This window comes from Rhamphochromis sp. 'chilingali', assembly GCF_963969265.1.
Source record: "Rhamphochromis sp. 'chilingali' genome assembly, chromosome: 18".
In the NCBI taxonomy this organism is placed as follows: Eukaryota; Metazoa; Chordata; class Actinopteri; order Cichliformes; family Cichlidae; genus Rhamphochromis; species Rhamphochromis sp. 'chilingali'.
In genome coordinates, this window is record NC_137945.1 from 4,777,394 (window position 1) to 4,790,402 (window position 13,009).

General features: G+C 40.7%; 1 protein-coding gene across 4 annotated transcripts in view; it reads left to right on the top strand.

Moving 5' to 3' along the window:
• LOC308385766 (phospholipase D1-like) overlaps positions 1 to 13,009 on the top strand; it is a 49,857-nt gene that overhangs the window by 6,611 nt on the left and 30,237 nt on the right. The window contains exon 1 of one of the 4 annotated variants that reach the window (XM_080864889.1): positions 7,391 to 7,627. The exons of the other annotated variants lie outside the window; for them this stretch is intronic. The gene's annotated coding sequence lies outside the window, so the exon portion shown is untranslated. Of the gene's footprint in view, positions 1 to 7,390; positions 7,628 to 13,009 lie in introns of those variants that run through there. 4 annotated transcript variants of the gene reach the window in all.

Genomic DNA, 13,009 nt, shown 5'->3' on the forward strand with positions numbered 1-13,009 from the left:
ATCACTGGCCTCAAAAAATTACTCAGGCTTGTAGTTTCTGAGCAGTTTTCTGTCAAATGGATACATTTGCTGGATATCCTGATGAAATCCAGTTATTTCACTTCAGTTCTGACTGGAAATGTGTTTTTTTTTTTTTTATCCTTTTCATGACGGTGACTCAGTTTGCTGTGGGAGTGTCAGCTGGATGCCTGACATCTCTTAGTAAATCGAGTTGTACACAGAGTCCGTTGTGCCACTGGTTTGGCTGGTGAGCTCTCATGATCTGTGTCAGGAGATTATGATCATGTGATAGTGGTGAAAGATGGCGTCAAGAAATGTTATCGAGAACGAAATGCTGAGTGTTCTGATGCTGAAAGAGACGGATACAAATCGGGCGTCTTTCCTACTCGTTCTTACTTCAGCGATAAGACTCACACACACACAAACACACACACTCTCAGCGACACATTTCTACTGCGAGAAAAAGGAAGTGTGTTGCAACCTTGAGCCCAGATGCAGTTCGTCTTCATCTGAGCTCTCCAATGTTGCTCAAACAATCTACGCTACAGTTCAAAAAGTATTTACTCCACCCATCCAAATAGTTGAATTCAGGTGTTCCCATTACTCTCATGGCCACAGGTGTATAAAAGCCAGCATGTAGGCGTGCAGACTGCTTCTACAAACATCTGGGACAGAAGTCACGAAGTGCTGGGCTACGTGAAATCACAGAGTGGGGTCGAGGTCGCCAACTTTCTGCAGTCAACCACTACAGACCTCCAAGCTTCACAATTAGCTCAAGTTTCCACGACCGAGCAGCTGCACCCAAGTCTTACATCACCAACGGCAACGCAAAGTGTCCGATGCAGTGATGTAAAACGTGCTGCTACAGGACTCTGGAGCAGCGGAGACGCGTTCTCTGACGTGATGAATCACACTTTTCTGTCTGGCAGTCTGATGGATGAGTCTGGGTTTGGCGGTTGCCAGGAGACCGGTACATGTAAAGTTTGGTTGAGGGGGGAGTTTAGCGTGAGGGGTTTGTTTTCACATGTTGGGCTCAGCCCCTTAGATTCAGCCAAACAAACTCTTAATGCTTCAGCATATCAAGACAATTTGGACAGTTCCACGCTCCCAACTTTGTAGGAGATAAAGAAAGAGAAATCACTTTCTATATATCAAGTCCTCGGTTGGAGATGTTCAAAAATCAGACTTCAGTAGAGCGAGCTGGATCTGATGCTGCGTGCTGTGAAGCATGCCCTGCTTTAACATGCTTTTTGCATCTAATGGGACCACATTTTGCAAAATAAACAACACGCTGATTAATAAGACTCAAATCTAGTGACAGCGATCATAAACTCACCAGGAAATAGTTTAGTGAGGTCGTAAACCAGCCCAGAGGAAACGCTAAACCAGACAGTCTGCTGTTTGTTTGTGTGTTTGTTTTCTGGCTCTAAGCATTTAGCATTTATCAAACAGTGATAGTTATTTAAGTAATAATGGTGATCAGATGGTGCACACCTTCCAGTGTGTTCTGTTAAATCAGCTCAAACAGGCGCACGTTCACTCGTTTTTTAGCGTTTAGCAGGAAAAGAGGACGACCCGTGATAAATAAAAGGGAGCGACGTGTTAATAAAACTAGTCGACTGATGGACTCTGGCTCTGTGCTGCTGTTTAACTCAACTCTATCAGAAGATTAACAGGTTATCCTGCTTTATATGTGAGTGTTGTCTTCCTTGTCCAATTTGATTGACTTTAGTTTACAGAAGAACGACAGGACTGACACGTTTCTAAAGTCTGGCTTTTAGCCGATGGCTGTGAAGAAAGCAGGGTTAACATGTCGCTGTCTTTTGCTGCCTAAGAGGGGGAATTGAGTCAGCAGACAGTCATAAGCTGCGCAGATTTCTGTGGAAAATGATGGAAACTACAGACGGATAGAAAAAAAGGACTCTCTTCACCTAGAGAGAGAGATTGGACAGATAACCTGTAACCTGCATAGTTTGTGGTTTTAAATCTGACCTCCTTTGAGACAAACGTCCACAATATCACTTCCTCCTATTCTGTCAAGCCCGGTTAAAACAGTCTGTTATTCTGATAAAAGCTGCAACATTTAAGGGTCATTCAGATAATCGGAGAATTCAGATCCATTATTTCATGCTGGCTGCAGGCTAATAAGACATGTTTCTTTTCCCAGCGATGTTTTCCAGCTCCTCCCAGGGATCCCGAGTTGTTCCTTTCAGACCAAAAAAGAAGAGCATAGAAACTCATGCATGGGTGGCAGATAAAAATGAGTGAAGTGCTCAGTGGGGGACTTGATGAGAGTTCATCAACAGTCTGAACCTATAGGAGAATTACTAAGGGTTAAAGTCACCTGACCCAGGCCTAACTTGAAGAGGAAAACCTAATCTTTAAAGGTGTCTGTCTCCTGATTGACGAAGAGTTTAAATTCAGTTCTGAGTCTAATGGGAGGCAGTGAAGAGAAGCTTATATGGAAGAAATTCGATCTCTCTTTGTAGTTCCTGTTAATACTCTTTACGGTTTGTAGAACAACTGACGGGTTTTCATGCCGTGTTTGGAACATGCTGATAATAACAGAGCAGTGCAGTCCTGGACATGTGAGCAATGATGTGCGGCCCCGTGTTTATGCCATCTTTGCCTCTTTGTCCTTCCAGAAGGAAATGTTGCCCAGGTGTGTGTGCAGACCTGATCGGTGTGACAGGTGATGCAGCTGTCAGAGCTGACCACTAAGTGTCACTGTCGTGTTGTCTTCATTGTCATCGCATTTAGTGAACAGTTATGTTTCTCCTGCACTTTAAAGGCTTTCAGTAAAGTGTAATTATCACCATGTCCTGGGTCTGTGTATGTTAACAGTGTGATTTTATTACCTTGTGTGTTTTGTGTCTGAGTCATGGAGGAGCTGAGCTTCCTGCAACAGCTCTACCCAGTAATTACAGGATGACATGTGCATTGTGGAAGGAAATCACTTAAGCAGGTCATTGTTTTAGACCGCTGAGAGGCTCTGATTCCTAAAACGGAACTTTCCACATGCATGCTGGGAAGTCAGTGAAAGAACCGCTGCCTTATTTCAACATTTTGTTCTTTAAAACCATTAAAAGCAATAAAAAACAAAGAGAGAAATACAGAAACCAAAGGCAGCTGCAGCACATGAAATACCGTTATTGTCTTATTGTTAATTCAAAAGGAGTGACAAACCAAACCCTGCATGGTACACAGCCGTGAATTATTAAAGCCCGTTGGAATTGTCATTATTATTACATGCCCATGCATATGTGATGAGTTTTCCGGATTTTGGATATAAAAGAGATTTTATTGTCTTTAAATTAAAATAATATGATCCTTAAAAAAAATGTAGGGTCATTGTAGCCTGTTGGTAGTCTTGATGGCCTTCTGTGCTTCCTAATATCTGTCAAAGTTAACCCCGGCCTGTTCGTACAGTTGCTGGTGGGAATTATGAGAGTGTGACACATTAATGGCTCTATGTGACAGTGAACATGTTAATAAGGGGAAAATGTGTAACTTCCTTGTGTGTAGCTAACCACCAGTGCAGACTGTCCACCACCTAAAAAACAAACAAGAACTGCCTTATTGTCTGGAAACCCCACATGCTGACATTTCTTTCATCTTGCAATAACAAATTGAACTGTCAAATTAGAAGCGGCTGTTTTTGCTCAGATATGAATTCAGGTATGCTTTGGCCTCTCTACAAGTTAAGGCTGTGTTTCATCAAAGTGTTTCAGGGCGGAGCTGGGTGTCTTTAATGGCCTGTAAGATCAGCCAGGAACATCATCACCGTGTCAGCTAAGAGGAATAGTGGAGCCGGTTGTCGCCTAATGATCGTCTTTTACAAGGACGAGCTGTCAGAGCATTGAGCTGCATCAGAAAATAGCAGCATGCGGTGCAGGGGCTGCTCTACACGCAGACCTGTTATCGTGCCAGGTGTTTGCCTTTGATGTAACTTGTTAATGACCTTTTTAAGGCAGATTGTGTTCAGTCGGTTTCTTATTTTAGGACCTTGTAGTTGGTTCATAAACATTCAAACATTCTTCTGTTTTCAGAGGCCTGGGTTTCACAAGATCATTTCACAGGATCCTGTGACTTTTCTCACTTTCTTCTTCTTCTTCTTTTTTCAGCAGCTGACATGACACCTCTGCAAGAGAGTGTTTCAGTGCAACGGCCGCCCTACATGCTTATTAAAAAGACGAGATTAAAATAGCTGCACGCTTTCCAGCGTTCAACATCATCCTATTAATACTGCAGCTGATTTTCTTTTTTTTTTAAATTAATTTCAAAGCTACTTTCATAAGAATGTTTTTATCTGTCACCAAAATTACAATTCATGAAAAACAGATGGTTTGACTTTGAAGTCATGGTTTACTAATTCAGGGCTTAAAGTCAACATTTTCTGTTTAAAATACTTTGCTAAATCTACATTACCTAAAATACCATTAGAGTGTGAAGAAACAGCGGCTGTGATGTTATGTGTTGCTGAGATATCGACTAAAGTTGAACTGGGACGGGGCTGTAATCTCATGTAATACCATTTTAATCCACAAGATGGTACAGCGAGTCAGTGTAGCGTCCATCTTGCCCTGAGTTCAACCTGAGATATTCAAACATGGATATGGACCACGTTTGTTATTCATGTTAGCTGTGTTTTCATAGCGTTGTAACTTAAAAACTCCCCAAAAACAAACAGAATAATTAGAGACTGCAATAATCAACCTTGTGTGCAGCTGGTGGCGTCCTTCATAATCATTCTGCGACGGAAAATGCTTATCGGGCTGCACAGGAATCATTTTGTTGCAGTACCACTTAGGGCAGGGCGATATGGCCAAAAATATTTATCACGATGTACATTTGAAAATTTGCGATAACGATATAGCTGACGATATAATTGACACTAGACAAAATGCTTTACAACTCCACAACTTTATTAGTGCAAGAAAAACCCCATCAATGTATTTTCACTTAAACAAGCAGCTTTTTTATGTTCATTAAAGTTATATAAAAACGTAACAGTGCAAATTCCTCGCTGACAGTTTAACCAAAAGGCATTTCCAGTGGAAACTGGCCGACATATCCTCAACATAACCATGTAGAATATCCACAAAACGTATCCACACACAGTACGGTAATATTATGTTGAAGCACGTATCACTCCACGAGGCTCCCGACTACGGCAGCCATAATGTTTCAACAATCCATCAAGCGGTGCGGGTTCGTAGCTTAGCAAAGTCGTACGAAAACATTTTTTGGCAGATTTTTGAGCGCCGTGTGCCACATAAAATCGGTTTGGTAATAATGACGGCCGCTTGCATGCTCTACCAAAAATAGTGCTTTGTTGTGTATCTGAGGGACGAAAGCTAAACCGGCTCCACATCACTGAAGTTGCAGCATTTTTACAAACCAGTTCTGGTTCATCTGTTTCATTCAACGATCTGCTTTCGCTCTTCTCATACTGCGTCACCGAAATGCTTTTTCCACCATGTGCGTATGAAAACAAAGGCACTGCGCATGCGCGTTTTACCCACATTCTTTCGCGATATTTCATTCTCTTATCATTGCCTAACATTATACTGATATTACCTGAATGGTATGATATGGCCCAGCCCTAGTACCACTACTTTTAGATTACCTCTATGTCACTATATAAACTCAGAATATTGTGTCATTGAGTCATTAGTTTGCTGTCAGCTATGTTTTATGTGCCCTTGATTCTCTAATTCTCTTAAGATAATCTATGAATGTCTTTTGGGTTATAAACTCTTAATCATTAACTTTAATCTGGATAAAACATTGTTTCTCATTCGGGCTTAAATAAATATTGATCAGCTCATAAAAAAACTCAGGACTAAAATATATTAATTAGTGATGTGAGATTATAAAATACAGCGGGCAGGAAATGAATAACAAGCACCGTAATTTTAAGGACTAGTTTGTACATTTGGGGGTGGAAGTGACAGCCACCAGACTCCATAGAGAAATGCTGCAATTTAGGCTCAGGCTTCATACATCTTCCTGCCCAGCTTTGTGTGTGTGTGTGTGTGCGTCTGCGTGCGTGCGTGCGTGTGTTGCAGTGGCTCACATGTGGGTGGGAGTCTGAATGTTTTGGTCCTTTTCTGGAATGTCAAAAATGAGTCACTGCTTGTTCCGGTTGAAAGCTGCTCCGGCTTTCAACTTTACTCTCACTTAGTTCAAGAATTTTTATTATTTTTTAGCCTGAAACAATTTCTCATTCACTCAGAGAAAAATGTGACCGTGCAGGTGTCTGTGCTATCTTCTGAAGATGTCAAAAAAACAGATTTTTTTACAAACCCACACACATATTTCATTCACAATGGAAGAATACAGTGAAGCTGGTGTCATCCAAAAAATACTAGCATGTCCTACTAATGCACGCTCATTGACTGGCAGAGGTTTTGGAAAAGGACACACACACTACCCTAAGATGTATTTACAGCACAAACATCCACGTGTGTTGTGTAGCCATCGCCTTTAACATGACAGTTAATGCTTTGTAAAGCAGCAGAACTACAGCTTCAACCTAAACTGGTTCATTTCTCTGAAAGCTCAGTGTTCTGGTATAAACTGGGTTTTTCAGGTCAAAAGGGTGGAGCTGGATGTTATATTATAACCTGTGTTAACAAGGTGTGTCTTAACACAATAATAGGCTGTGCAGTGCAGATTTAGGTGTGGTGATTTTAGGCGTTCAGACTTTAAAGAACTACATATGACAAAGAAAACCTTCATAAGCACCCTTCCTGGTTCAGGGGTGTCGAACTACAGGCCTCGAGAGCCGGTGTCCTGCAGGTTTTAGATGACACCCTGGTTCAACACACCTGAATCAAATGATTAGTTCATTACCAGGCCTCTGGAGAACTTCAAGAAATGTTGAGGAGGTAATTTCGCCATTTATCAGCTGTGATGGATCAAGGACACATCTAGAACCTGCAGGACACCGGCTCTCGAGGCCTGGAGTTCAACACCTGCACTGGTTCATTTTCATTCCCACTCCTGTGAGAAGAGTACAGAGAGTTGGCTCTCATCAAACGCTGCGTTGTTGAATTATGATTGAATTTTGTTTTTCTTTTAAAAAAGGCTTAGAGAGCTAACAATTAATTAATTGTCAACAATTTAAAACTTTCTGATTAAAAACTGATGGGCTTTTTCAGCTGTAGCCTGAATTGAAAAGGCAAAACGTGAAAATTATGTAATTTGGTTCTCATGTTAACTGTTTGGCCCTTTAATGCAAACTGGAATAAGAGCAGCCCTCTCATTGGCTACCAAGTGTCCCCCTGGCCAATACGATCTCTTCCCTCCCCCCTTTGTCCCACCCTCTTGAATCTCTCCCTTGTCCGTCTGCCTGGTTGTGGCACTCTGCTCTCAACCTGCAGACTGGCTGTCAGGATCGTGTGGAGGTGTGTGTGTGTGTGTGTGTGTGTGTGTACTGCACACCGCAGCGAGCGTGTGCATGAACGTGTGAACAGATTTAGAAGTGAAGTGGCAGCTTCTTTTTTCTTCTTCTGAGAGGAAGTGTATTTTCTCGCTGGGAAGAAAAGACATGATGATGATGATGATGGTTATAAAGACGTTAAAGATGATGATGGGTGTCCCTCGACCTCCGCGGGCTCAGGTCAGTGGATGCTGATACTCTGTAGAGCTGTTTTGTGGCATTTATGTGTGCGTGCTCCTCAGGATCCTCCTATTGTCACAAACAGCCTGTTTCTGGTTCCCAGTTTCCTCTCCATTTTTTGTTTGTTGCATGTTTTGTATGAGTTTTACACCCGGATGCAGCAGTGTTGTACTTCACTTCTAGTGCACCAGATTTGGTTGAGTAGCAGCTGAGGTTAAATGGCATCAGTGTATGTGTGCATCTGCGCTGTAAGAGGCTGCCAAACAGTCAATCCAAGAGTTTTTCATAGAGATCCACTCACATGTTGGCCGAATGTCAATAACTGGCTCATAAAGCTTTGTTAACTAATATCAGAGGCTAAAGTCTTTTTAGAATGTCGTTTCCTAATCGGAAAGTCAACAGTTCAGTGTTCGGCTTCTTTAGTCTGCATGGAGATGTATCCTTTAACAAGATACTGAACTGAATGCATTCATTAGAGTGTGTGAATGTTACAGAAGGTGCTTAATCAGGGAATAAAGTGCAGTATGAATGTGTGTGTGAACTTAAAGTGTGTATGCAAAATTACCACTGGGTTTATGAACCAGCAGGCTTCTGCAGCTCCATTTCTCTATTTAAGGCGACACGTTTACTTCCAGGTGAAGCAGTGAAAGTAGTGATGAGCTTGCACAAGCAGGAGAAAGTCAGACTGAAGAAGCTGAAACAATTGTGTCCAAAGAGGAAACCAGGTGCAGCTTCTGAAATGTTTCTACCGGTGTGATGATATATTTGGGTTTATCTTTAGTCTGTGCAGCTGTGCTTTTTGGGCTGACAGAGACATCAATCTAAATGGAAAGAAAAAATGTGGAGGGACTGGACTTGTGATAGAAAAGTGAGAAAAGCTGTGAAGTTCGTGTTGGTGTTTGAATCCAGTTTGATCAGCAGTGTGACTCTGGTGGATAATTAGTGTATCCAGACCACCCAGCTCATCACTTACTGAACAGGCAGTTGACTCCTTGTCTTCTCCAACATATAATCTAAAAATAATATCATCCCCAATTACCTGCATTCATTTTACATTTAAGGTCCTTATTTTATACTATTTAGTTATTGAATCGTTTTCTCATTATTATTTAAGTGTTTTTCTTCTCTTCTGACTTTAAGATAAGGTGAGCAATCACTCGTTTCATTAAACTGAGTTTGTGAAAGCAGGATTAAAGCACATTTAAACTCCCCAGAGACTATTGTTTATCATGACTTGGCACAACAGAAACATGCTGTGTTTGTTTAGATTTGGTCCGATGGCTTATTTTCATCCTAATGCAAACCGTGATGAAGGTTGGGACTGAACTCAGTCCCTGCCTTTGTACAGACATCATGCATCTCACTGTCTGAAGCTGTCAGTCTACCAACTTTGTATTCATTCAACTTAAAGTAACTTTATTTGAATTGTTATGAAATTCCTTTAAGTTCAGGCTAGTTTCTGAGTGCAGATAACAAATATTTTAGGCAATCCTGACATTATTTTTTTCTTTAGCATAAGAGCTCTGATACATTCTAATATCATTTTAAATAACAAAGAACACTCTTATATTATCTGAGTAAAGTGTGTTTGTGTGAGAGAGGGCTCAGCATCCTGCCACCTGGCTGGCGAGTGATGCTGTGTGGGGGTAATGGGCCACACTGTACCCAATTAATGTGAGTGCTCAGTGGGCCAGACATAATGTATACACACATCCACACACACACTGTCTGCATTAATCAATTTAAAATACTCTTTTGTTATTTCCAAGGTCAACAGTGGGCCTTCAAGCCCAGTTTCCTCCCCTGATTCTGAGATTTATTACAATGCAGCTCCAGGCATGTCCTCACAAAACAGCCTTAAATGGAGAGGATTTATTCTGCAAGCCCCATTAATCTATAGTCTTATATTAACACAGAGCTCACTTTTAGTTCTAACCTACAGAGAGAAAACCTATAAATCTGCAGGTGGAGGCAGGTACAGACAAGCTGGGGAAGAAAGCAGCCAGTCTTATTGGTAATGTTGTTTTTAGGAGGTGGAGGAGACCAAAATTGGAGCAAAAACTGAGGAATTATAATAGTCAGATGGCCATAACTAGCACTACATATTAAAGATAAGATTGCTCTCGAACTGCTGAATATGTTTGCATGAAATAAAATACTCAGATCTTTTTAAAGTATTAATACAAAGAAAATGTAATGTGTCACTTCTTCAATAAACTGTATTTAAAACATTAAAATAACTTTATGAAAAACAAAGAGGTTAAGGTGGGTCTTCTTAGATATATTAATATCATAGGAATCATTATTAAAAGTAATCTGATACTTGTCTTTAATTTAGAAATGATCTAATATCTAAAAAATTATAAACATAATGACACATGATGACAAAAAACCACTGACATCAAGACAAGTCCTTACAATAACTTGTAAATAATGGATGGTTTTGCCCCAAATCCAGCACCCTGAGACAGGAATATGAAATGTTATATTTTTTTTATTTGGTTTGGAGTTGGGACTGTTCAAATTTACCGCCACTTTCAGATAAATGTCAGTGTAACATGGTTTTAAATTGCACTGTGACTGCAAACCTCTAAGTTTAATTAACTTCTGCTAACATTGATGTTACCAACATTGACATGTTGGCAGAAATAAACCACACGGCTTGTAGACAATTTGTCACAAATACCTGCAGGTATTTAAAGCATGAATGAGTCATATTGTGATATTGTATGTGTGTTATGACATTTATTTTCCACTTAAGAGAAACTGTGATAAGCCTTTGAACTACATAATATTACTGTGATTAAGTAACACATGCTGTGCTATAGGTAGCAGTACAACAACAGGTGGTTCGTCAGTCTATTACACAAAAATGAATCCGCACAATCTGGGTTTCACTGTCTGTTCAAGTTTATCCATCCATCCATCCATTCGCTTCCGCTTATCCTTTTCAGGGTCGCGGGGGGCGCTGGAGCCTATCCCAGCTGTCATAGGGCGAAAGGCAGGGTACACCCTGGACAGGTCGCCAGTCTGTCGCAGGGCTAACACATAGGGACAGACAACCATTCACACTCACATTCACACCTAGTGACAATTTGGATTAATCAATTAACCTATCCCCACAAGCTGCATGTCTTTGGACGGTGGGAGGAAGCCGGAGTACCCGGAGGGAACCCACGCAAACACGGGGAGAACATGCAAACTCCACACAGAAAGACCCCGGCCTGATGGTGGAATTGAACTCAGGACCTTCTTGCTGTGCGGCACCAGTGCTAACCACCGTGCCACCGTGCTGCCCCTGTTCAAGTTTATTTCAAGTATATTTCAACAGATTTGCCGTAACTTTTTCCTTGTGTGCTGAGTATTATTTTCAGATGAAGATTGTTAAATGGCTCCATAGTCAAAGTTGAACCAAAACTTTTTTAAATTCTGATATGGAAAAATTAAGGTTTAAACATCATAAAATAAAACGTTTTAATATTCTTGAAACCAGCGCAGCGAGTTAATTAGATGTTGATTGTTTTACTGGATATTTCAAACCCAGAACATGTCAGATTCAGTTCATATAGAAACTGAAAAGAAATGGCACACAGTACAAGTTTCAGCTCCTCTTTAATTTTTAGAAGTGAAGATTTCTTATTGTGTTATTCCTGCACAGACATGAGAGTGGATGAAAAATTTAGCAGAACTGAAGCCATTTCTGATTTTATTAAGTGTAAAAACTCTAGGCTAACCTTTTCTTTTATGCCATCACACCTCAGATTATTGATTTAATCTGACTGTAGGCCACTTTTCCTCACTTTAGTTAACCTCTCCTTTATTTCTTCCCCTTTTGTTCCATCCCTGCACCACCGGTTCCACCAGCAGCTATTGTTATTGAGACACACCTCAGATACACACTTTCAATCCGACTCTGATGGAGGAAAAAAACCCAGAAACACTCACGATCTTTGTTCCGTAGCTAGTTTGCATAATACATGCAGTGTACTGCGCTTGTGTATCTTTCTGTGAGGACTGTGTAACTTTCTTTGTTTGTGGTGTTATGGTTCAGTAAAGGCCACAGTATTTGCGTGAAATTTGCTTTTAGTTTGCAACTGAACATATAATTAAGAGTGTGTACTTTTTAACTCAGTAGTGTACTAAGGGGAAAGTCTAATATGCAGGATGTACTAGTCGAATCATGATGCTCTACCTTCTTAAGCTTTTTAAATTATTGGGGTGAAAGGTTAGTATCTAATAGCTAAATATAAGTGGTGACAAGGAAACATTGTATATGGACGTTTTGTTTACGTTGGTTTTAAACCAGTTTATCAAACAGCTCAGAGGCCTACTGATTGGTTGTCAACCCTCTGGCAACCTCTGTTGTCTGTAGGTATTCCCTAAGCAGTTGACAAGTTGTTGCTGTAGTCTGCTGGGTGAATTTAGCAGGGTCCTGTGGTTGGTAGTTTGCTTGGAAGATGTTGACTTGTCTGCTTGTCGGCATCTTCCACTTAAAAAGATTGTAAGAAGATTTTTGGGGCAGCACCTTTTTGCAACCCAGCGACTGCTAAACCCCCAGGTACACTTTCTCTACTAACCCATGGTTGCCAAATGGTTGCAGACCAGTCTCCAGGCCTGTGTGACTGGTGCTAAATGAATAGGGATGGGTATCGTTTAGGTTTTATCCGATACCGGTGCCAAATCGGTATTTTTGAAACAGTGCTCGTGCTTAACGAATGGAGAACACAAACGTTGTCGTCTTATGGTTTTTTTTTTTTTTTTTTTTTTTTTTTTTTTTTAGCCGTCTTTTTTTTTGACTCCACCGTTGAAAATGGATGGAGATCTTTGACTTTAAATTTTGTCACTGCCCTATGAATTTCGACCACTTTTTCTTTGGTCATTTTAGCCTTTTTGGCCAGAGTGAAGGATGTATCTGCCATCAAACATGAAGACAGCCGCATATAACTACGACGGTGTTTGCTAGTTCACCCTACATGCATTAATTTAATAACATAGTTGGCCTACTCAACGTAAATTACACACGAACAACATTAAGCTACTCGCCCGAGAAGAATGACGGCCCGGATACCGGTACCCATTCCTATAAATGAACCAAGCTTTTCAGCCTGTGCAAGCTGTGCGCGAGCTTTTTATGGCTCCTGAAGTGGGGCTTCAGGGGGGTAAGGGTAAACAAAAGATTTGAGAACCATTGCTTTAAATGAGCAAAATTAAATACTTATTTTGGGGCTGAGTAAACAAAGTTTTTCAGCATCTTTTTAATGAGATTTGACAAGTGAGAGGTGATTCTGTACATGACTGCTAAAGGGAAAGCTAATTAACTTATTAGTACATAATTAGTACATAATATCTCAACATGCATACAGTTTATTAGACGTCTTCTCT